The following is a 25,822-nucleotide window of genomic DNA, read 5'->3' as shown; positions in this document are numbered from 1 at the left end:
AAATTCCAGCATACTTGTTAGAGTCCTTTTCATGAACCTCCTTGAAGAGGAAGTATTTTTCTTTATTCACTTTAATTTATTCTCTACAATACTTCATTAAGGAGTTCAATGATTTGCACTCAGAAGTTATATAGCCAAGAGGCAAGCAAGTATAATAAACTTCAGAATTGGACTGAGGTTGTTGCACTGAAGCCCATGTAGTCTTTTGCTTCAGGGAAATAAGAACAAAAATAACCAAAATGAACACATAGCTCCCTAGGCTCCTGAATCTCAATAGAAAATAACATCAACATTTAATGAAATTGTAAGTATTAACACATCATGGGAAAAAAGATGTGTTAATATCTTTTTAAGATATTACAAATTATTACAATTAACATTTGCAACTTCTTTTGTCTGTATTTTTATTACAAACAATAAAATATGTGTAATATCTTAACTACAAACCTTTCATGTTGAAAGGGCATCTAACATAACTTGTTTTAACATTATGAAGGGGAAAAGTTTAGAAATTTCAAAGTGGAAACAATCCAACACTAACAAACTATAGTGATCAAAAGTATTAACTTTTAAAGAAAAACAAGGACAATTCATAAAAGTAGAACTGCCATTTGATCCAGCAATCTTACTGGTTATCTAACCAGAGGAAAAGAAGTCATTACACAAAAAAGATACTTGCACATGCACGTTTATAACAGCACAATTAGCAATTGCAAAAATGTGGAAACAGCCTAAATGTCCGTCAATCAATGAGTGAATAAACTGTGGTATATATTTGTGTGTGTGTGTGTGTGTATATGCGATGCATATGTATATATATATATGCATAAATACATATATGTGATGGAATACTACTCAGCCATAAAACGGAATGAATTAATGGCATTCATAATAACCTGGATGGGATTGGAGACTATTATTCTTAGTGAAGTATCTCAGGAATGGAAAACCAAACATTGTATGTTCTCACTCTTAAGTGGGAACTAAGCTATGAAGATGCAAAGGCATAAGAATGATACAATGGACTTTGGGGACTCAAGGGAAAGAGTGGGAAAGGCATGAGGGGTAAAAGACTACAAATTGAGTTCAGTGTATACTGCTCGGGTGATGTGTGCACCAAAATCTCACAAATCACCACTAAAGAACTTACTCATGTAACCAAATACCTCATGTTCTCCAAAAACCTATGGAAATAAAAAATTTAAAAAATTACAGAAAGAGAATTTATTATGAGACAAGCCAAGTTTATAGACCAAAACATGCTCATAGCTAGGGATGAAACAAACCACAAACCAAGCCAGCAAAGTTGGGTTGATTCCTTGAAAAGAATGGTTACCTATTGTCCAGATTGAGTAGCCCAAAGACAAAGGAAACACTGAGCGTAAAACATTCCCTTCTCTTTAAACCTGCCACTCACACCACATGCACTGATCACTCTCATCACTGCTCTGGTAAAGTCTGTAGGATGCAGTTCAGTTTCAATTTGGAGCTGTTACCTCCCCATGCAAAGCTGCCACACAGATGATCCAGACTTGGTGTTTTTCCTGAGAGCCACCTGCCACGCATTTTCATGAGGTGACCATGACTATACACATCCAGGCTACTTCCTGACTAGGCCCTGTTCAGGAAGCATCCTGAGGTGTCCATTCCTCATGGAGCCAAATAGTTCCCTTGGTCGACTCCCGAGTCCCCTTGGCAAGCCAAGCAGAATTCAAGCATATCTACTGCTAGCCTTGTGTGGGAGCATGAGCGAATGTAAAGGGAGCAAGGCTCTTCACTCCATAAACCACAGCCTACTTCAAGGTGGTGCTGGACCAGCCCTATTCTTGGGTACTGAATTTCTTTTTTCTCATTTGTTGGGATGTTAAATTTTCTATTTATTAAATGGCAGGTATCCTACTGCATCTCCAATAAAATAAAATATATACATATATATTTTATACATTGAAGAAAACAAATAGGGGAACAGTTTGATAGTTTAACACCATTTTTTGCTTTTATTTAACCTTTAGAAGTAAAACACAATTATTAAAATAGAACGCTTGAGCAGTAATAAGTGTAGCCCTATGTATCAATATTGTTGGACAAATTGGATGTGGGTGGCTTAATCCAGAGCTGACCACCCTGACAATAATCCAGAAAAAACTATTGTTACATCTGTTTGTAACAAGACATTTATTATTCTCAGCAGCAGGACATCATAAAATGACTCCTTGATCTTCACTGACATCACCAAGGGAAACATGGCAGGCTACAGAAACTCAGCACAGCAGTTAGTGGGGCTGTGCCCTGGGTGCCCTGATGTCACCCACATTCCCCTTGCACGTCTCAGGTCCTAATGAGCAGTGCAGGACAATGTCGAGCCAACCTACTCATCCGCGCCCATTCCTTCTCAGAAACTTAAAGGTGATCCCTATAATAGCACATACGTCCTTTCCCAAATTGTGTTTTTGCTCCCCTAACCTCATTCTTGCCAGAAGAAAAAACAAAAGATCTCTTGACTAGAATATTTGCTCATTTTAGAAACCCACACAATCACCATAAACTTTAAAAAAATTAAATCAAAATGTTGTTTTCACTGGGTTGACACCTATCTGCTTCAAGAATTCTCTAAGCATGGTGTTGAAAACCAGTGTCACATCCTTAGGATCTTTCTCCCAACTGACCAGTCTTGCTGTGAATCATTTCAGCAGTTCCTTTGTGGCGATGTTTTCAAAGCATCTTCTAAGTCCCCTAATTCTATGAGCTTTGCTACCAAAATAGTGAAGAATAGGCAAGGGGGAGAAAAAAACTAGCTAACAGCTATTTGGAAGTCAGCAACAATGTGAAAGGGAAATGTATCACATCAAAGTTTGAAAGACATAGAATAAATGAGCTCCTTGGAAATTTGCCCTGGCGGAGTGAAGATTCCGGCTTTATCTTCTTAGGCAAGATAAAGTTCACCTTGTGTAATTATACAGCTTTGTTTAAGCATCCTGTAAAAGACTGAAAAATCAACTGTCTTCCTAATTCTACAGGCAAACTAGAAGAAGGATCTCCCTGCTTACTGGTCCCTCAGGATGTTTTCCTGAAAAGAAAACCAGCTTAGAGATACTGGATTTTCTTCTATGACAAAGTATCCTCTTAAAGCGCAACCCAAACTTGTTTGCACACTTAACACTTCTGAAAGCCTAGGTCCAACTATAGGGCTGATACCGGGAGAGGAGTGAAGTAGCTGGGTGGTGAGGAAGTGGTCTCTCCTTTCACGTCTCTGTGCAGTAATGATATCAAGACCCCTCGTGGACATCTCTATTCCATTCCTCATTCAGTGACACCACAGAGCTCTGTCTGATACCAGGAGATTTAATGCAGGAGAAGTGACAGAAACTCCAACTGATAGTAGGATGAAAATTATAATCTTCAAGGATTATTGAGCCATGAGATCTGCAATGCTATCATAGGGTTTCTGATCCTGATGTGTGTCTCTGTCCAGGATCCTTAAAGAAATTATGGCACCCACATCCAACCCTAAGATAACTTCCACTTATGAAACAAAGAGGTTGTAGTCAACTCTCGGTATGTAATAAACTGGAAGTTTAAAAACGTAATTTAAAACAATCTAAAAGAATTCAGTGTTGGTCTCTATTGCACAGACTGCTAGGGGAATATATCAACTTGATTTGGGGAGGCTGTAGATGTATATAGAGGAGTATATGGGTTAAACCTTAATGGATCATCAGTTTCAGAGAAGAAGCAATTTTTTATTGTAGCTGATTGCAAATGCTTTTAGAAAAGAATGAAAGCAATTGATCCCTGTGGATGACAGACTTAGAGTGGCCATGGTTAAAAATCTCATGGGGTTTATTATAATAACAATATAATTGACAAAGAAATTTGTTTATTTCTGTGGCATACAAAACTTGAAGATAATAACCAAGATTATGACTGATAACATATCAGATTTTGAAGAATTTAATTTTGAAACACATATCAATAACATATTCTGAAATATAACTTAAAGAAGGTTTAGCACCACTTAGTATTTGACAATACTCCCTATATAATTTAATATATCAAGTAAGTCTTATTAGTTTACTATATCTCTTTACAACGTGAGATACACATTCTTTGGTCTTTCCAGGGGTCCAAATGAGAAATATCAAAATTAATTTGAGGGCAAAAAGAGTTAATTTAAAATATTATTTTGGGACGTTGTCAAAAACATCAAACAGTTTAAAACACTTTATCAGAGTACAATAACAGGTAACCAAAGTGAAAATTAAAAGATTTCAAAAAATAAATGTAGAAATTTACATAATTGTCAAGAAAAACATAGCTTTTTAATACTGAGAACATTTTTCTGTTTTTTTTAACTTTTATTTTAGGTTCAGGGGTACACATATGGCTTTGTTAATATAGGTAAATTGTGTGTCATGGGGTTTGGTGTATAGATTATTTCATAACCCAGATAATAAGCATAGTACCCAGTAGGTAATTTTTAAATTTTCATTCTCCTTCCTCCCTCCACTCTAAAGTAGGGCCTAGTGTCTGTTGTTCCATTTGTGTCCGTATGTACTCAATGTTTAGCTCCCCTTATAAGTGAGAACATACGGTATTGGGTTTTCTAGGATAATGGCCTCCAGCTGCACCTATGTTGCTGGAAAGGAGATGATCTCATTCTTTTTATGGCTGAATAGTATTCCATGGTGTGTATCTACCACATTTTCTTCATCCAGCCTACCATTGATGGGCATTTAGGTTGATTCCATGTCTTTGCTATTGTGAATAGTGCTGCAATGAACATACACATGCATATGTCTTTATGGTAGAATGGTTTGTATTTCTTTTGGTATATACTCAATAGTAGGATTGATGAGTTGAATGGCACTTGTGCTGAGTTCTTTGAGAAATTGCCACACTGCTTTCCACAATGGCTGAACTACTTTACATTCCCCCATCACTGTATAATCATTACCTTTTCTCCACAACCTCACTAACATCTCTTATTTTTTGAGTTTTTAATAATAGCCATTCTCATTGGTGTGAGATGGTATCTCATTGTGGTTTTGATTTGCATTTCTCTAATGATTAGTGATGTTGAGCATTTTTTCATATGCTTTCTGGCCACATGTATGCCTTCCTTTGAAAGTGTCCATTCATGTACTTTGTGTACGTTTAAATGGGATTGTTTGTTTTTCACTTGTTGATTTTTTTAAGTTCACCAAATGCACTGTGCTGGGGGTCTGTGATAGTCCCTAACTGTTGTGCACCCTCCCAAGCCTGAGAGAAGCAGGAAGGAGGGTTATGAGACAGCAAAAAGGTGGATTGCCTCTCTCTTTGGGAGCTTCATACCAGAGAAGTGTAGAGCTGCTCCCAGCTGGAGAACTCAGGAGGACTAGGGTGGCCTCACTAGCATCCCAGGCCAGTGGGCCTTATCCTACAAGGTTCACTGGTGGTGAGGTCTGCAGTCTATCACTGCTCAGCCCCATGGACTTGGCCCCTTTTCTGGGGACTGTGCAAGAAAATTTGGCCTTCCCCATTGCTGGAGCTGCAGCCCCTGGTTTTGGGGTACCCGGGGAACAAATGCTCCTGGGACTCCACGCATACCTAAGAAGCAGCTCTACCCAGACTCCACATGGCTCTTTGTTTTGGTCTGGAGGCCCCAGTTGGGGTACCTCCTGAGCCCAGGGATTCAAAGGTTCGTGGCAGAAATATGCATCCCGCGGGACTCACCGTTTTCTTGTAGGGGGATTCCCCTGGGTCTGTGCCACTCCTGGGTGAATGGTTGATGTCTCACTCTTCTCTGTGATCCGAAGGTCAAACTGTGTCACTGATGAATCCTTACGTGTCCACCTGGATGTTCTGGTTGAAGAGCTAGTGTCTACTCACCTCACCACTCTTTCTGCTGTTTGTGAGAGTGGCACACACTAGCTGCTTCTAGTCAACCATGTTGGCCCCCCCTCTCACTCACTTTTCTCAAGTAATCAAAGACCTAATAAAAGACAGCATAAAGCATAAGAAATTACCTTGATAAACAAAAAATCTTGGTTTATTAGGCCAGTTATCTAAAAGGTAGAGAAAACATTTCACTATTTTCTATTAAGAGCAGGTCAATACTCAAAGAAAACCTTGTTGTTTTAGCACAGGGGACAAATTTCAAGTTTTCCATTCCTGTACTTCTGATAATAATGCTCAAATTTTTAGAAATATTTATAAATAATTTCCTTTTAACTTTAGCCAACTTGGTCACACATAAAATTCTTTTCACAAGATTAGTCTTCCACAAACTTTCTATAAGTTTGTCATCCAGTTATCTTATTCCGTTTTTGTCTTTATTTTTTCTCTTTTTCCTTTTGGAACAATAAGACATTCTACTTTTAGACAAAAAATACTCTTTTTCCCTTAACAAAAACACATCCTCATACTTATAACTTTCTTTATGTGTATTCCTTCCCTCACGTACAGATTTGTTTCCCTTCATTATTTCTAGTTTAAATTACTCTAATATTAATTTTAATTAACTCAGTAACCTTAATTTCTAGTGAAAATTAGTAAGCATTTTGAACTGCATCATATTAGTATTTCGCAGATGAACACCATCTTATAAAATAATTTTTATGCCTTTCATTAATAGACCCAAATATGTTTAGCTTTTCCGTAACATGTAAAACCAAGATGCCAAATTAGATATATTTTAAACTTCTGTTAAGCAATTTTCCTTATAAATGACTCAAATATTAAATCAGTAAAGTATTACTTAATTTAATATAACATGACTTTAAGATTTCAAGTCACACTAAAAGATTTTTGAAATTCTGAGAACTTTATTATAAACCTTTTGTCAATTTATATTCACCTAATTCACTTGTTCTTAAGAATTGTACTTCAGTTCCTCCTTAAACACAACTATGAGTGGATTTATAGCTTTAAGACATTCATTATACATCTCAGTAATAGCAAGCTTGTTTCACCAGTAACTTGAGGTTTAAAAACTGTATCTGTACATTGTAATTAATGCTGACAATTCTGAAAATATTTCTGTCTTTAATTTGCCAACAAATTTTAAAACTAGCTTTATCTGCCAAAGATTATTTCATCACATAAGCCAAAGGGCAATCGAGTTTCTGTTTTTCTGAGAGAATTCTTAGTTTAAACACTTATGTTTTCTCTGTAAGCCAATTAAGTAGAGCGGTTTATGAATTTTGGTAGAAAAAAATTATACATACACACACACACACACATAGAAAAATACAGACAGAGGAAGATCTTACAACTTGCATTAAGAATTGTTATTTGCCTGGCTTGCAAATAGTTTTGCTCCCTCTTTCAGACTATCTGTCTTTTAATGATCTGTTCGGTTGCCCCATAAACAAGTGTTAGTTAGGCCACCCAAAATTTGTACTTCCAAAGGGATGATTTTTAGGTGAAGGAATGTAGAAAATTTAAATCTCAAAGGTACAGAACTTAAACACCATTATTTGTTGAGATGAAAAAAGCATATATAGGAAGCATTTAAAATGAAATGGTCAAGGGTGAGTTTACACAGATAGATAGATTTAGGTCTCTTCCTTTTGCTTTGTGAAAGCATCTAGTGTTTTAGGTGTCAGAGAGGGAGATATCCTTACAAAGCAGAGATTATCATTACAGGTTTACATTTCTTACAAAGAGTTTCAAAATAAACAGGTAAATGCCAAAAACACATATTTTGGAGACTGATTTAGTTCACTAGTTGGTCTTTTCAACTTAACTTGTTTCCTAATGAGATTAAATCCATGCATAAATAACCAAACCAAAAATTAAACCAAAAGAATACTCACCAGAAAGGATGTCCTTTACAAGCGCAGACCCCCCAAAATGTAAGAGTTCACTGAAAAGGTGGGAGCTCAAACCAAGAGAGGACTTACCTCTCAGCATAAAGACAGCTTGTACAAGTGAAGATCACAATGGGCTCAGGTGAGTATCATACACAATTTCAAGTATCGCCAATCCAAAGAAGGCTTGGCACCTTTGCATCTTGCTTCTGACATCAGATTATGTCAACTTAAACAACAGAGATACTGACTTTCTAAAATAAGGGGTGTGTTCAAGAAATAGCAATAAATTGCAAGTTGAAATACACATGCTATGGTAGACCTTAGGCACCAAAGAAGCTGAGGGACTGTATTAGTTTGTTCTAGCAGAAAGAACTACCTGAGACTTGGTAATTTATAAAGAAAAGAGGTTTAATTGACTCATGATTTCATAGGCTGTACAGGAAACATGATTGGAGGAGGCCTCAGGAAACTTACAATGATGGCAGAAGGCAAAAAGGAAGGAGGCATGTCTTACATGGCCAGAGCGGGGGAAGAGAGCAAAGGGGAGAAACCACACACTTTTCAACAACCAGGTCTCATGAGAACTCACTATCACAAGAACAGCAAGGAGGAAATCTACCCCCATGATCCAGTCGCCTCTCACCAAGCTCCTCCTCCAACATTGGGGATTACAATTCGACATGAGATTTGGGTGGGAACACCAATCTAAACCATATCAGGAAGGCAAAAATCTTAAAAGAGAAATTTCATGTAAGTTTTGTAATAAATCTCATGGGCCAGAGAAGCTTATTACAAGAGTTGGCAAATACTCATTGATAATATTGGCTGTTGCTGGAGAGATGTCTTCATAGAATTATCATATCTAACATTTTTGTGGTTTTTGAGAGAACCATTGCAGCAGTTCTTATTATAGACATATGTACATGAAGGCCCCTCTTTCATGGCCTCCCAGCTTCAATTTTTTGTGATTTGATGTAAGTGACTCCATTTTGGTGCTCAGAACTTCCACATTTCTCCTTTTGGTTGAAATATTTTTCTGAAAGCATTTCACACTTAAAAGATATAGATTGGCCGGGCACGGTGGTTCACACCCGTAATCCCAGCACGTTAGGAGGCAGAGGTGGGTGGATCACCTGAGGTTGGGAGTTCGAGACCAGCCTGACAAACATGGAGAAGCCCAATCTCTACCAAAAATACAAAATTAGCTGGGCATGGTGGCACGTGCCTGTAATCCCAGCTACTCAGGAGGCTGAAGCAGGAGAATCACTTGAATCCAAGAGGCAGACGTTGCAGTGAGCTGAGATCACGCCATTGCACTCCAGCTTGGGCAACAAGAGGAAAACTCAATCTCAAAAAACAAAAACAAACAAACAAAAAATGAAATAACTGTAAAAACTAACCAACTATAGTTCTCAGTAATGATAGTTTCATTACTGTCAGCTATTAGTAGAGTTAATTAACTCCTATCAACCTCACATTTTCCATTTAAAAAAATAGAGGAGAAAAAGTTTGATGTGGGTTTAATGAGAAAATTTATACAAAATAGATCTAACTACTATATTTATCACAAAATAGATGCACAAACTATGTTTTTTTCCTCTCACTTGTTCTTATTTTATATGTCATATTTTAATTGAGGAAATCATTGCGCATAATGTAACAAACATTTTCATAAGTTATTATAAAGAGGGTTTGAAGGACTTGTTAGAAAGTGTCTGGCAGTGGAAAAAACATCTGAATAGAAAATGAAAATAGCATGTGAATGCTGAAATAGCATATTAAATAGCTTCAACTCTAATATAATTTATATTTGGATTTTAGTACAGACAGAATAATTAAATTTATTTCTACAGTCTTTTCGGTTGTTAAACATTTTATTGAACTCTTCATGTGCCTTTCAGATGTATTCTTCTTCAAGTGTGCTTGTACCAGCTTTTTCTGTTTAGAAATGCTTGAATGTCTCCATTGTCAAAACCATTAGAAGGCAGTAATTGTATTTCCAATGTGAGGACAAACAATACTAGATATCCTGCAGTCCTACATTATAAAAAATATTCCCATCAAATGCCCCAATGGATAGCCACATAAGTGATCATCTATAATTATTTAGTCAAGAAATGAATATTTTACATGTAAATACTTTGAATGGCTTAATACAAACTAAATTTTTCAGAATGCAACCACTATGTAAATTGAAAAGAAAAAGTCTTTTTATTGTAGAAACTTCCAAGAGTCTTTCAATATTTACAAAAATTATGTTGCTAATGGTAATACCTTAGTTATTTGAATCACCAGTAGAACACCCTATAAAAACATGAATTGTCACATCCATACCCTGTCACATCCAAGATAACGATAGTATTGAGATATATAACTATTTAGCCCTTATTTTAAAACATCAGGTAACAAGCATCGATCAATTTCTATCAAATGTTTCAACTTGGGTATTACAGCATAAGCAGAAATATACTGTTACCAATATCCCAACCAATTTCTTTTCCTAATGAAACAATAAAACTGAGAATGTAGAGACCATTTAGTAAAGTTGATATATATGTATGTGTGCATATGTGTGTGTGTGTGTGTGTGTGTATATATATATATATATACATAAATGTAATTAATACAATAGATGAGGTCAAACAAGCAAGTGATACACAACTTTTAATTTGGATGGGATGTCCTTGAAGATTCCTGTATTAGTCCTTTCTCACATTCCTATATGAAAATACCTGAGACTGAGCAATTTATAAAAGAAAGAGGTTTAATTCACTCACAGTTCCCTATGACTGGGGAGGCCTCAGGAAACTTACAATTGTAGTGGAAGGTGAAGGGGAGGCAGGCACTTTCTTCACAAAATGGCAGGAAAAAGAAGGATAAAAGAAGGAACTTGCCAAACAGTTGTAAAACCATTAGCTCTCGAGAGAACTCACTCACTGTCATGAGAACAGCTTGGGAGAAATCACCTCCATGATTCAATTACCTCCACCTGGTCTCTCCCTTGACATGTGGGGATTATGGGGTTTACAATTCACCAGGAGATTTTGAGTGGGGCCACAGCCAAACCATATCAACTCCTAAATCTTAATAGACTTTATTACTAGCTGATATGATTTGGATCCGTGTCCCTGACCAAATCTCATGCTGAATTGTAATCCCCAGTGTTGGAGGTGGGGTCTGGTGGGAGGTGACTGGATCATGGGGGCAGATTTCCCCCTTTGATGCTGCTATCATGATAGCATCCTCATGAGATATGGTTGGTGAAAGTGTGTGGCACCTTTTCTCTTCCTCTCAGTCCTGCTTCTGCCTTGCAAGATTCGTGCTTCCACTTTGCCTTCTGCCATGAGTAAAATCTCCCTTTAGCCTCCCCAGAAGCAGATGCTGCTGTGCTTCCTGTTCAGCCTGCAGAACTGTGAGCCAGTTGAACTTCTTTGCTTTATAAATTACCCCATCTCAAGTGTTTCTTTATAGCAGCAGTGTGAGAACAAGCTAATACACTAGCATTCTTGAATGCATCTTAGCAAGCTCTCGAGCAGTATAACCACATAGATTAGAGAAGGCCAAAACTGACAGATTCCCACCTTGACCAAAGTTTAGTCATTCTCTTCTAGTCCCTCTTCTCAGGCCCAGTTTTAGCAAAGACTCCTGCTAAGCCAGTTCACTGAGAATCACTTCACCCTTGATATCTTATCACTTTGGCATGCCTTTAGCAATAATGCAGTTTAGCAAGAACCCCGCTCCCCGCCACCCTTAATATCTAATTAGTTTCTATCCACTGACTCACTCACTCAGCTCTTTGCTTATAAATTCCCAGCTCCATGCTGGGAGAAATTTTAGTTCAATCTCTCTCTACTATAGCTATATTATTCTTCCATTGCTATAGTCCTGAATAGTCTTCCTTGCTATTTTTAACAAGCATCCAGTGTACACATTTCCTTTTGACAAAACATAGTGTCCATATGTAGAGGGAAGAGGAAAGCTAACAAAATATAAAGTCATCCAAACCACACAAACCTTGGACAAGCTTATCATGTGTGGGAATAAAATGCTGGAGGTGGGTTTGGCTTCCAAAAAAAAACAAGTGTGTAATTTGAAATTTCGTATCAAGAACAGTTAAATTCTCAGATTCTTTATCATTACTGAATACCTTAGTAATTATTCTTCATTTAACACAACAGAAAATGGGGGATTTATTTTCTGGAGAGACTTGTCCAATTAAGGTGGGGATATGGTTGCTGTGTTGAGCAGAAATTTGGCTTATATAGACCCAAAGCTCAGAAAAAGAGTTGTAGATCTAAAATGACAATCATTGAGACAATAAAGTTCATGGAAACCATGATGGGAAGCATCTACGTGGAAATAAAAAGTTGGATTTTCAGTAGAGAGATTGGTAACAATGTAAATTTCCTCTTAAAGTCAGGTGATAACTAATTCTGAAGTCAGAGGAGGAAAGTAGCCTACAACAGAGTGAAGAGTAAGACCATCTTCACAGGATCAGGGAGAAAGATAATAGTTGCAAATGGAGACAGGTATATTGATTTAGTGTCAGGTAGTTGCAAGACTATGAGTATAAAGACTTACTTATATTTTCTCTGTGTTGCAGTAGCAAAGTCATCTGCAGAGAGAGAGAAGTGAGAAGGGAGAAGAGAGTGTCAGAAATTAGAGGACTGTAGAGACTGAAAAAGTTATGTCAGGCACAATTAAAAACCCAGTTTCCAATGGTGATCATTGTCTTAAAATATTATCAGTTTGTTTTCTTGCATGACATTCTTCAGCAGCAGTCATGGACTGAGAAATATGTAGAAATCAGATAGCTGAGTTCATCTACAGAAGAGGTTGCAGTGTGCTTCTAAAAAGGACAAAACCAAAAGCAACCGAGAGAGAGAGAGAGAAAGAGAGAGAGAAATGAAGATGTGAAAGGGGATAGGTCAAAAATCAGTAATTTTTTTAAGCAAAGGGCCAGACAGTAAATATTTTTATTTTGTGAGCCATGTTGTCTCTGTAGGAAGTACTCAGTTCTCCCATGTTCTGCAAAAGCAACCATGGACAATAAGAAAATGTGGCTGCGTTCCAATAAGAATTTATTTAAAAAATAGGTAATGGATTGTATTTAGCCCAAGGGAAGCAGTATGTCAATTCTGGTTTTATGTTACTGGCAATTACATTTTAAAATATTCAGTAATGGAATATACAATATTGATTCCCAACTATTGCTGCATATTAGTATCACAAAAAATGCCACATATCTAGTCCCAGAGACACTGGGTCAGCCAATCTCAGTTGGGGCCCAAGGCACTCGTACGTTTATGAAAACTCTCAGTTGAGTAGTGGTAACATTCATCATCACAACTTCTTAGAAGTGTGAAATTGATGTCATTTGAGGTCTTCATCTCATATTTATTTTCTTATTTTGTCATGTTTATCACATGAATAGTAAAAGTAGAGGACCATTCAGTGAAGAAATACAGGGAAACTGATCCTTGTAAGTAGCACCCTTTATAGACTAATGGATGTTTTAAGAGCAAGATGTGCTAGAAAGGAAAATAAGGTGATCTCTTAATGCTGTGCCTTTTCTTCCATTATATTTTTAGATTATATATTATCCCTTGTTTATTTCTATAGCTGGGGAAAATATTTTTATTGAAATAGATTGTTTTTTGAAGTTTGCCATATTAGGTAAAAATAAATATCTAACTTCTCTGTCCTTAGTTTAATAGAAAATAAAGTCCCTTATTGCTCTGTTTCTGCCTTACTGTCAGTAGAAAGATTTATGACTAAGTAATTTTAGTAGGACAACATTAAGTAGAACAAAAACATGAACAAAATACTTTTTAAAATAAATATATATATACATTTTTACTATATATACACACATATATAAAAGTATGTATACATATATGTATATATATGACTTCAGTAACAGGAAAATAGATTTTCCAGATTAAAAATCTAAACATCTCATCCATAACAAAAGGTTAGGCTCTATACCAATGCTTGAATGAAAACTGTAATATCATCCATTTAAACAAATGCCAACACATGCATAATTTTAGGCTGTAAAAATGAAAATGTTTCAGGATTGATTCTTAACAAACGGTGGAAGTTAAATTTGTCTCTTCTCGACCTGCACTTTGGTTTCTGTCTCTTGCCTTCTCTCGCATTTTATTTTTCCTTCCTATCTCAACAGTTTAACCCTCCTGCAGTGTGCCCAATGTGGACACATACCTGCTTTTTTCAGGCACTGTTTTGGACAACATTTCCCTACTGAGCATTAAATCACTTTTTCTTAAATATGTACTAAAGATTTCCATGGCTGAAAAGCTAGTTCCACATACGTTAATAATCCTCGAAGAATTATATGAGATACAACCTCTACATCAGCACAATATTTCAAGGTGGTAAGGGAGTGCTACTGCTGGGTTTGTCTTCACTTAATAACTTTATTAATGATGTGGATGAGTGAACAAATATGAAAAGAAAATTTATAGGTATTACATATGTAGATTCTGCAGAAACAAATAGGCTGGAAGGTGATGAGTGTAGAATGACCTAGAGAGGTTAAAAAAAGAAAATGGTAGTCCAATATTATTCCACTTTTAAGTAAATGAGACCATTAAGCTCTTTAAAATAACCAGTAAATAAAAACTCAAAGCAATGATAGCTACATCAAAAAGTGAGGAAAGGGGGAATTATATGTTGCATTGTTACAGAGTACATTAAAGCATTCAGTGTATTTCCTGAAAATTTCTTAAGCACGGTCCTTAATGTTTATTCATAAATAAACAAAACCAAACCAAAAGCCATAGTTCATTTGTTTCTAACTAAGAGTACAAATTATTTATGCGGAAAAGTACATATAAGCTCACATAAATAACATGAATAATGTTTTCATTGTGAAGATATTGATAACGTTCAAATGACTCGAGGTCTTAGGAACTCTGCATCTTCATTAATTTTAATCAATATTTAACAATCAAGATTCAGTTTTCAATAAATCATCATCTAATAATGAAAGGGGGAAACTATTTGTTTTAACTTTCATTTCAGTTTTACCCTTTACTCACAAGTTGAAATTCATTCTCACTCTTTGCAAACTATTTTGAAACACTTCCAGGTAAAATTCATATAAATATTTTATTTTTCCTAATTTTTGGAAAAATTTTAGACTATTACAATCTGAGTTAATAGCTTAGTTCCTTTGTTGATCCAGTGTAAATAAATATTTCTCTTTTCTTGCTGTATTAAAAAACCCACAGTCTCTATAGCCAAGTCTATATCTATACCGATATCTATCTGTGTCTGTATCTATCTATGTGTATCTCTATCAATGTATGCATACACACATAATATCTGTGGAAGAATTTTTTTTCATGTAGTATAATATCCACAGCTCTTCTACTTTAACCATAACTCAAGTTAATAACATTTTATTGTCTTTTGTTAGTTTTACCTGGAAAAGAAAGCACATCATATACAATATTATAAAATAGAAATAAAACTAAATATAGTGTTTTAGAAGGTAACAAAGTTTTATGTTTAAAGATATTAAATAAAATCTATTTATTCCAGTATTTTTTTTTCACAATCTGGCTTAAATGGAATCTGCAGATATCTTAACAAGTTGACTACTAGATTTTGCAGTATATTCCAATCAGATATCTATCTGAGGCCACTCTTTTTTTAATAATCTAGGCTTCTGTAGACAATGTGGAGACATTTTTAAAATGATGATGCCCTCCTTTTTCTTCCTAGCTAAATTAGTACACAAAATTCTAATTATTTCCTTAGTTTTAACAATAATAAAGCAATATAAGATTCACCCTCCGTATTCAATTTCTTTGTTACCAATTCTGCTATAATTAGAATTTTTGAAATTCTTAGTTATAACCTCTATTTTTGATAATTGCATTTAAAATGCAATGATAAAGCAAATAATTAAAGTGCTAGGAATAAAATTGTCCTTTATTAGTTTATCATAAAGTTCCATAAATTTCAGCTCTCCTTGATTTCTCACTGTTCTAGTTCATCAATTTTGTAATTAATCATTAAACATTATTATTTCTCTATATTAAAAATATTAGCAATTATAAAATCCCTATTTAATATTATATTCATTGTTTTAGTTTGATGCTTTTTTTTTTTAGTGATATGTACAGGTGGCAAAAAAAATGATGTGCAGCCTTTGTGTTCCATTTATTGTTGTGTAAAATAAAATTTCATCAATCTTGGATAAAATTTCTTAGGCCTATGATTATATTTGAAGGAAACACTAACTTCTCACATGGTTGTTTAGAACACACGTTTTCTTAACTCGTCGTCCATTTTAATGGAGCTATAAATAGCTTTGGCAAATTTTTCTGCTTTGCTATTAATTTAACTCAGTGGATTTATTGAAATTTTAAGACACCATGTTATGCAAGATTTAGGGTATGTGACTACTCTTTCCTCCTGTGTGGAGGTCGACATTGCCACAGGCTAATATCATAGCTCCCCTAACTGGTCCCCTCCCAGAAGTGAGTTGCAAGTTCCTGCTGACTTTAAGAATTATTTCTCCATGTTTATGTCATTTTGATGCAAGAGAGGTCAATACACAGGTGGGTCATCAAAATAATATTTAGACTATGTCGTTCCCACACAAATCAACTTATATGCCATGTTATACTCACTTTCTATGCCATCTGTCATACCAAGGTCTTGTTGAATACTACTTGTTTCATTCCTCTAGCCAGGAGACAACCTGACAGCTATACTGCCTGAGCACCAAGAAGTTATCATGTAATTTATGTTTCATTGACCTCTCTTACCTTATCAAATTACCCACAATAATTTTGGTAAAGTTGCATCTAACTTGGTATGGACTAAAAATACTTGCATCGCCCCCAAAATTTGTATGTTAAAACCCTAATTCCACTGAGATGATATTTGGAAACAGGGCCTTTGGGAAATAATTAGGTCATGAGTCTCTCTCTCTCTCTTTCTCTCTCTCTGTCTCTCTCTGGTCTCTCTCTCTGTCTCTTTATGAGGACATGACAAGGAATGGAGGTTTTACCTGTAACCATTGACTGGCACCTTTATCTTGGACTCTCAGCCTCCAGAACTCCAAGAAGTAAATTTCTATTGTTTAAGCCACTCAGTGTATGTTGTTTTTGTTGTTGTTATAGCAGCTTGAATTAAGACACAATTTTCCTAAAACTTAAAAATGTCAGAATGGTGGATAAAATTGTATTTCATTGTGCTTTTTTCTTCAAGCCTTATACCTCTGACTCCAAACTCATAGTAACCAGTGTAAGACATGGTAGAATCTTTCCATTAGTGCTTGGGACACTGTTCATAGTATCTACCCAATCTAATTTTAATGAAAAAGTTGAAGGTTGGTATAAAACAGTGTTTATCATCTAGGAGTTCCAGGATCAATTCAACATACTTGTGATGGTCTCCTGTAGTAGCAGTGACAGTCAACTACAAATGGCGCCTGAACAGGGACATTTCAGAGACTATCAGGGACATACAGAGACCTGAAGGGACCTGGAGGGACCTGAAGAGGGCTGCAGGGATAAATAGAGATAAGTAAGTAGAGATAAGTAGAGAAAAGTAAGTAGAGATAAGTAAGTAGAGAAAAGTAGAGATAGGTAGGGAAAGACAGGGACTTGCAGGAACTTGCAGCAACTAACAGGTATACCATAGGGACAGACAGAGACAGGAATAGATAAAGACTAGCAATATGAGGTCAGTGCCCTGAAGAGGTACTGGTCAGTGTCCTAAAGAGGTACAAAAGTAGAGACTAGCAAAGACTAGGAGAGATTTGGAGGAATAGACAGGGACAGATAGGGACAGATAGGGTCCTATAGGGACTAGAATGAGGAAGGTCTGCTGGAACAGAAAAAAAGTAAAACCAACTAGATGAACAAGAAAGCCCATTACAACTCTGTCAGCAGCAACATAAGGTTAGCGCTCTAAAAAGGTACTGGTCAGTGCCCTAGAGGTACAAAGAATGGGAAGTTTTTAAAACAGGGAAACATGAGGAAGAATCTGGCTATTTCTTTTCTCTTTTTTGTTTGTTTGGAGTTTTGGTATGTACCATCTTTTTGTTATTTAGAATTTTTTGCCCCACCTGCAGCACCTATCGAAAATGGTGAACAGAAGAGGGAGAATGAAAATTGGCTTTATCGTCTTCTTTTGTGACTACAGAAAGGCTAACTTTAGCTTTGGTTTTCATGGATTGTAAACGTGCACTGGCACTTGCGAGATGTGCAGAGGACTTGGGAGGTTTTCTCGGAGCTTGTCAAGATGTGGGAACTGAGCTTCATTGCTCTGCAGTATTGACTCAGGCAATGGTAAATTTGGTAGCTGACAGATCTAAAAGAAGCCAAGGGTCAAGCTCTAAAGTGGGAAAGTGTTATAAGTGTAGAAAACTTGGACATTTCAAAAGAGAATGCTGTCAGACCTCTGTGAAAAAGAGATCTCGTAACATAGTCCCCCTCTTAACAGAAAAAAATGCTGGGACTTTGCCCTCGATGCAATAAAGGAAATCATTGGGCTAATCAATGCCACTCAAAATTTCATCAAAACGGCACCCCCCTGTTGGGAAGCAAGAAGGGGGCCTGGACCCGGGCACCTCAAACTATGAGGGCATTCCCGTCCAGGCCACAACTCCATTTCAGGGGTGGGTTTCCAGAGGCACATTGATTCCCTCTCCCCAGGAACACCTGGAAATGCAGGATTAGATCTCCTAGAGAACAAATTACATTAAATGAAAGAAACAAACTCACTAAGATTCACATTGGTATTTGGGGATCTTTGCCAACAAGATACATGGGATTGATTTTGGTAAAAGCTGTCTTAACTTACAGGCCTAGGAGTTGTTGATTTTGATTGTGAAGGAGAAATTCAGGTAGTGGTAAAGTCACAAGATCTTTGGGTTTTTGAACCGGGAGAATATGTTGCTCAATTTTCGCTTGTTCCCTGTAAACTGTACCCTTCTCTACTAAGAAGAAGCGAGGTGGTCAGAGATTTGGAAGTGCAACTAGGAGAGAGATTTATCTATCACAACTCATAGCAAATTGGGTACCCACCTGTACAGTGCAAATTGAAGGTTTAAGGATTGCTTGTTGCTATACTGTTGTACCAGAAGGCTAAGCCTCGATTTGCTTTCTCTGTGCTGTGTGTTAATCAGAAAGAGCCTGCTTCTTGTTATCAGTGGAAAGTTTTACCCCACGGTAATTAACCAAAGAGGCAGAAGCTGAGTTACAAATGTTTCAGCAATGGCGTGCCTCCTGGCTACAGCAAAAGAAAAATAAAAAATAAATAAAAAAGAAAACACTTTTGATTCTGTTTAGCAGATTTACTAACATGGGGACGAGGGTATGCTTACGTCTTTACAGAAGATGAACACACCAAGTGGGTGCCCTCAAGGTGTATACGATCATGGAACAGGAGACTGGAGGGACCCATGGATCCCAGCCAAGGACCTTGTTCCCCCAATATGAACCATGAACCCACTGAATCTGAATGTGAAGATGAAACGATGACCACTAGAAGCAGGGAGCTCTCTTCTTCCCCATGCTAGCCTTTCCTTAAAACAGTTTCTTTTGTTTTTTATTACCATTTCTATGTTTGTCGCTTCATTCAGTCTAGTAATGACAGTCTCAAGTAGTAACCATGGCAGTCGGCCACACTTAATGCTTTTAAATTCTAGAAGGAACTCAAAAAGAGACAAACAAGTCAGTCATAGTAGTAACACACGGAGAATGAATTGTGAAATCTAAGAGACTGAATATCATGTCAAGCATAAGCTTTTTCAAAGCAATTAAACTGGGCTTTTAATGACATTACTTAGACTTTCCAGACAAAATGTGTAACAATACAGCTAATTTTAATAAAATGGCTTTGAAATCCCCAAACTCAAATATAATCTCATGAAGTAATTTTTTGTGATAACACCTTAATATGTTTTATACCATCATTATGAAAAACAGTGCAAGAGAAAGGAGAAAAAGCTCTTTATTGTGAGTTAAAAAACTTTGAAACCTAAATCAATCATTTTTATTGTTTCAAGAAATGTTTCCCCACGGCTATTTTAGTAGCAAAATCAAAGTCAGGAGCCCAGCCTTCTGTAAACAAAGTTTAATTGTATCCCCTCCCCCTTTCTTCTCTGTCTCATAATTTCCTCAGTACTTTTTAAGGAGCGAGAGGCATCCCTATGAATGATCCTGTTATAGGTTCTAAGGTAGAGGATGTGATGATGATGATCTTTGGGAAACGGTGAGGTGAATGTTGTCCACAAAGCTGCTTTCTAGCAGGGTGTCTGTGGGAAACTATACCTCTTCTGTGGGGTCTTCTGAATGTAGCTAATACTATTTTTGTTTGGGCTGGAAGTTCCTTATTATTATTATTACACTTTAAGTTCTAGAGTACATGTGCACAATGTGCAGGTTTGTTACATATGTATATATGTGCCGTGTTGGTTTGCTGCACCCATTAACTCGTCATTACATTAGGTGTTTCCTCTAATGCTATCCCTCCCCCATCCCTCCATCCTACGACAGGCCCTGGTGTGTGATGTTCCCTGCCCTGTGTCCAAGTGTTCTCATTGTTCAATTCCCACCTATAAGTGAAAACATGCAGTGTTTGGTTTTCTGTCCTTGTGATATTTTGCTGACAATGCTGGTTTCCAGCTTCATCCAAGTCACTACAAAGGACATGAGCTCATCCTTTTTTATGGCTGCATAGTATTCCATGGTGTATATGTGCCATATTTTCTTAATCCAGTCTATCATTGTTGGACACTTGGGTTGGTTCCAAGTCTTTGCTATTGTGAATAGTGCCGCAATAAACATACGTGTGCATGTGTCTTTATAGCAGCATGATTTATAATCCTTTGGGTATATACCCAGTAATGGGATGGCTGGGTCAAATGGTATTTCTAGTTCTAAATCCTTGAGGAATCGTCACACTGTCTTCCACAATGGTTGAACTAGTTTACAGTCCCACCAACAGTGTAAAAGTGTTCCTATTTCTCCACATCCTCTCCAGCACCTGTTGTTTCCTGACTTTTTAATGATCTCCATTCTAACTGGTGTGAGATGCTATCTCATTGTGGTTTTGATTTGCATTTCTCTGATGACCAGAGATGATGAGCATTTTTAAGTTCTATCCTCTCCATATGTCCATGGGGCTGTTGTAAATATTCTTTTTCTGGGCTTCATGCTGTACCCAGAACATTTCCTTTTTCCTTATCTTTGTTAAGGCTAGGATGCATCTGTTTTCATAAGGTTTGTGATAAAACAACACTCAAGTTTTGCAAGTTACACGATTGTCATCATCACCACTCTAATTTTTTGTGAAATAGCATTTTAACTAATTACTTCCAAGAGGGTTTATTTCTAATGGAAAAAAATAATAATAAATAATTTTAGACTTACCCCATGCAAGAAATGACAAATTCACAGAAGCAAACATGTTTAGGCTACACTGTATACAATCTACAGATTGCCTGCTATTCTCAGTTTCTTGCATGTATTTCTTATACATCTACATGCTAATTTCCACACTTCTGTCTCTCTGAATCCCTGGCAGATGGCAATGGCTAGTGACTTCCCATTCACATATCAGAAAAACATGGGCCAGGCGCCGTGGCTCACGCCTGTAATCCTAGCACTTTGGGAGGCCAACGTGGGCGGATCACGAGGTCAGGAGATTGAGACCATCCTGGCTAACATGGTGAAACCCCGTCTCTACTAAAAATACAAAAAATTAGGCGGGCGCGGTGGCGGGAGCCTGTAGTCCCAGCTACTTGGGAGGCTGAGGCAGGAGAATGGCGTGAACCCAGGAGGCAGAGCTTGCAGTGAGCTGAGATAGTGCCACTGCAGTCTGGCCTGGGTGAAAGAGCGAGACTCTGTCTCAAAAAAAAAAAAAAAAAAAAAAAGAAAAACATGAGTCTGGACACACTTCTGAGAGCATGGGACATGGTAGGAATTTACTGGATAATAGGAGCTGATATGTTATTTTGAGAGTGCTAAAATTCCCCCAGTGAATGTAGCTTTGCCTGTATTTTATATAACTTATTGGTTTGGGTTTGATAATTAAAAATATCAAAATTATCCTGGGGCAGGACCCAAGGATGATACTATACAGTGAGAATTGAGTCCCACATGCCAGTCTTGTCATTTTCTTCCTCAGATAAAGTGCAAAATTTTGTCATCAATAAAATGAAAGAGAGACTTTACAGAAAAATTGCCAATTTTTGTCCATGAAGATGAGGGCAATATTCTAAGTATCAATGGACTAAAAGATGGCATATACTTTTTAGTGGGACATCCATGCAAGACTGGATTTCTTACCTGTTGACTATTACAGTAAATAGAAAATAATTATTTTAATTAAGTGACTACAATTTAGGGCATTTGTTGTAGAAATTTACAAATGTTTCCCATTGCTTGACTTCAGGGGGCACCATTTTTACATCATCCATTTCTAATAGCATGGCCAAGAGTATACTCCAAGAAGCAAATGAGGTATAGCATATGAGACAAAGTAGAAACACTTAAGGGGTTGGAGAAATTATCATCTGTATCTCTATGATGCAAAGGAAAGCAAAAAACAAAGAAACAAGCAAAAAAGAACAAGTGGTCGCCAAGCTGGACTGCAGTGATAAAACCATGGCTCACTGCAAACTCCGCTTTCTGAACTCAAGCAATCCTCCCACCTCAGCCTCATGAGTAGCTGGGACTACAGGTGCTCACCACAACACCTGGCTAATTTTTGTATTTTTAGTAGAGACAGATTTTTGCCACGTTGGTCAGGCTGGTCCCAAACTCTTGAGATCAAGCAATCCACCCACTTTGGCCTACCAAAGTGTTGGGATTACAGGCATAAGCCACCACACCTGGCCACTGCATTTTTTTAATGGGAAATAAGCATATTCATTACATATAAAATGATATATTTAGAAATTTTGTAGGCTTTATAAATTCTGTTGGATAATGGAAAAATTTTTATTATATTTTTTGTGTATGAGAATATATGTTATAAAGTAAAATCTACATAGAGGGAAATGGGATTGTGAGGATAGTAATCATAGGTGAGGAGATGGATGAATGAAAGGTCTTACACTACTATAAGGAGCTGTTACTATATCTTCTTCATATTTTTATGAAACATATCTTATTAGAAGACTTAAGTTACTTATTTTTCTGATATGTGTATAATCACCTCCATTTTGAAGGCTATTAGTCTGGGAAACCTACAAGAACATTGCGGTAGGCAAGCTCAAGTATGTTAACAACAACAAAAATAGTTCTGTGAATGCCTTTACGTAATATAAGGTCTACATATTCTCTCTAGATCTGTGCGCCATAAGACTGGATTTTGAAAAGCTGAGGCATAGACTGATAACTCTTTACCACACTTGTTTTTTCTTCTTTCGGGATACATAGCTTGGCTATATTTCCATGCAACTGTGTCCCGGTTAATGTGTACCACTTTTAGAGGGTGGTCCATATAAATGTTTCTTCCAGTTCTTTCAACATATGTCACTTGAAAAAGGAGAACTCTGAAGCCCTCTAGGAAGTTGGAGCTATAATACTGGAGGCCAGTTTCCTGAATCACTCCCTGGTAAAAGCCACCCAGACCAGAAATGCCTTTATTTGAATGTTATTAATGAGAAACACATTTTAAACTTTCAGCCACTTTAACTTTGGGGATTGTTTGTTAAAACAGCTGTTGTTACCCAGACTGTTATAGGAGTCTACTAAATGTCATTTCATTTTTTTCCCTCCTCAAACTCAGAATGAATTGGGACACAGCCGTGGGCATTAAAACTATTTCAAGAAGTGCAACTTAGCGTTCAGGGCTGAACTCATGAGCTTCCAGAGACATCAGAGTAAGTGACCCTTATTCTAGTTTCGAAGCTCTGTTCTAGTTCTAAGCATGCATATAAATTTTAAGCAGGATTTCTTAGCCTGCAGGGGCTGAGGATGATTAATAAGTCCTGCTGTTATGCATAAATGCACTGACCTATACTGTGCCCTTCAGTCAAATTGTATATTGTTTAATCTTGATAAATGAAGTGCACCAGGCCCAGATAAGCTAGTCCCTGGAATATGTCCAGATATGCCTGAAAGAAGAATGACTCAAGCTGGGTGTGTAAAGCTACACTTTGGAGGATAGAGCTTCCCACGGGTGCAATGGAACTCTCACTTTTCACTTGCTCAGAAATTATGATCTGCAGTGCGAGTCTCCCCTGGTAAGGAAACTGGTGTCAGCTCCTTGAAACATGTTCTAGAGAATAGCATTCATTACCCTCCAATGAACTTAAACATGCTTCTTGGCTCCTGTGCATTTTAGGTAAGTAAGCTTTATTTGATTTCCCCAGGTGGCGTCAGTGCCTAGTCTTTTCATAAATTTGAACTTACTCTTAACATGGATTGGACATCCACAGGCCGAGATACATTGCCATGCCTTGCATTAGAAGCAAATGAACCTCAAGTTTTTTTGTAAACAACTTACGAAGTTTCATTTGATTTGATTTGATTTGATTTTTAATAATTCCCTGAAATGCTGTGATAATTAGAGTAGTGAATTCATTTCTGGTATGTTTTAAAAGTAATTCAAGGAAAATAATTTTGCAGAATCCTGATTTAGATAATATGAATAGTGAATAGGAAAATGATGAAATTGTTGCTGCTTTTTATAGAGCCTTAGAATCATGGAAATCATTTGCTTTCAGGTATGAAAGGGAATAATTTCATTTTCTACTTTTTACTTTAAATTTCTGTTATCTATGTCTACATGCTTCTGTTGATTTCTTCATAGTTTGTTTTTAAATAATATGCTTCTACCATTCTCTTAAAGTATTTTAATTTTTTAGCTTGAATATAAATTGGTTGACACTGGCTGCAAACTATTTTTGCTATTCTAATTTGTCTATTTTTCTTTTTCTTGAAATGGAATAAATAAGCTTCACACACACACACACACACACACACACACACACACACACACACAGACACACACACACACAGCCCTAAACAAACAAAAAAAATCACACAGCACCAGCAAACTACTTGGATTTACTGTAGGATAAAAGCTCTACATCGCCCTGCATACAAACTTTCTGCATACTTCTGCAAATTTTTATGCATTACTCAATCCATTAAAAATCACCTTGGAAGAAATTGCAAACACAATAGAAACTAAATGAGTTAGTCACAGAGAACAACAAAAATAGTAATTTAAGCTCCCATACATCAAGTGTGTTCAGTCTATTTTTGGTTCTTCGGGTTCTCTTTAAAATTGAATTGAGTTTGTATATGCATATGTATGTAGGAGTGGAGGATGGAATTAATTATCCCAAACATCCTACACTCACTCCTCTAATATTTCTTTTGTTAACATGCAAATCTGTTCTCTTCATTACTGTGATACTGCATTTAAATTATAACCCAATTAGAGATCATTAACTTTCTCCTTTATAATCAGCCATTTTCACAGGCCTTTGATATACAAGCACCTATAATATATTCTTACTTATCTCACACTTTCACTTACTGAAGTGTCAAAACAACATTTTTACATCATTGATATTTGTTTTAGTTTCTGCAAGCTGGCTGTTAGAGGATGATTACTTCTCTTAAATTACCTCTTACCCTCATCTTGCTATCTTTTTAAAAGGAAAGAAAAAGCACCATAAAAATCAGACACTTTGGGTTCTGAACCTTTTATTTTGTGTGAAAAGATACTTATTTATGGATGCTAAATCACACTGATGCGGAAGACAAACTGGCTCTTCGTTTTTTTTGTTTTTTTTTTTTTGGCACTTTATAGAGGAAATGTGTGGAGAACAGATCTTTCCTAAGGTATTATATTCATGTGCCTTAAAGATTAAGAATACTCAATGCGCTAAGAAGTGCTATATACCAAAAAAAGTTTGTATCGATTAATGTATCTAAATTCAGTTAAAGTTTCTTTCAATTTAATGTGCTTGCAGATGTAAAATTGCATGTTTAAGTTTTGCAGTTATGTATTAAATC

Source organism: Hylobates moloch, unplaced genomic scaffold, assembly GCF_009828535.3.
Source record: "Hylobates moloch isolate HMO894 unplaced genomic scaffold, HMol_V3 SCAFFOLD_17, whole genome shotgun sequence".
In the NCBI taxonomy this organism is placed as follows: Eukaryota; Metazoa; Chordata; class Mammalia; order Primates; family Hylobatidae; genus Hylobates; species Hylobates moloch.
Note: the sequence above shows the minus strand (reverse complement) of the source record.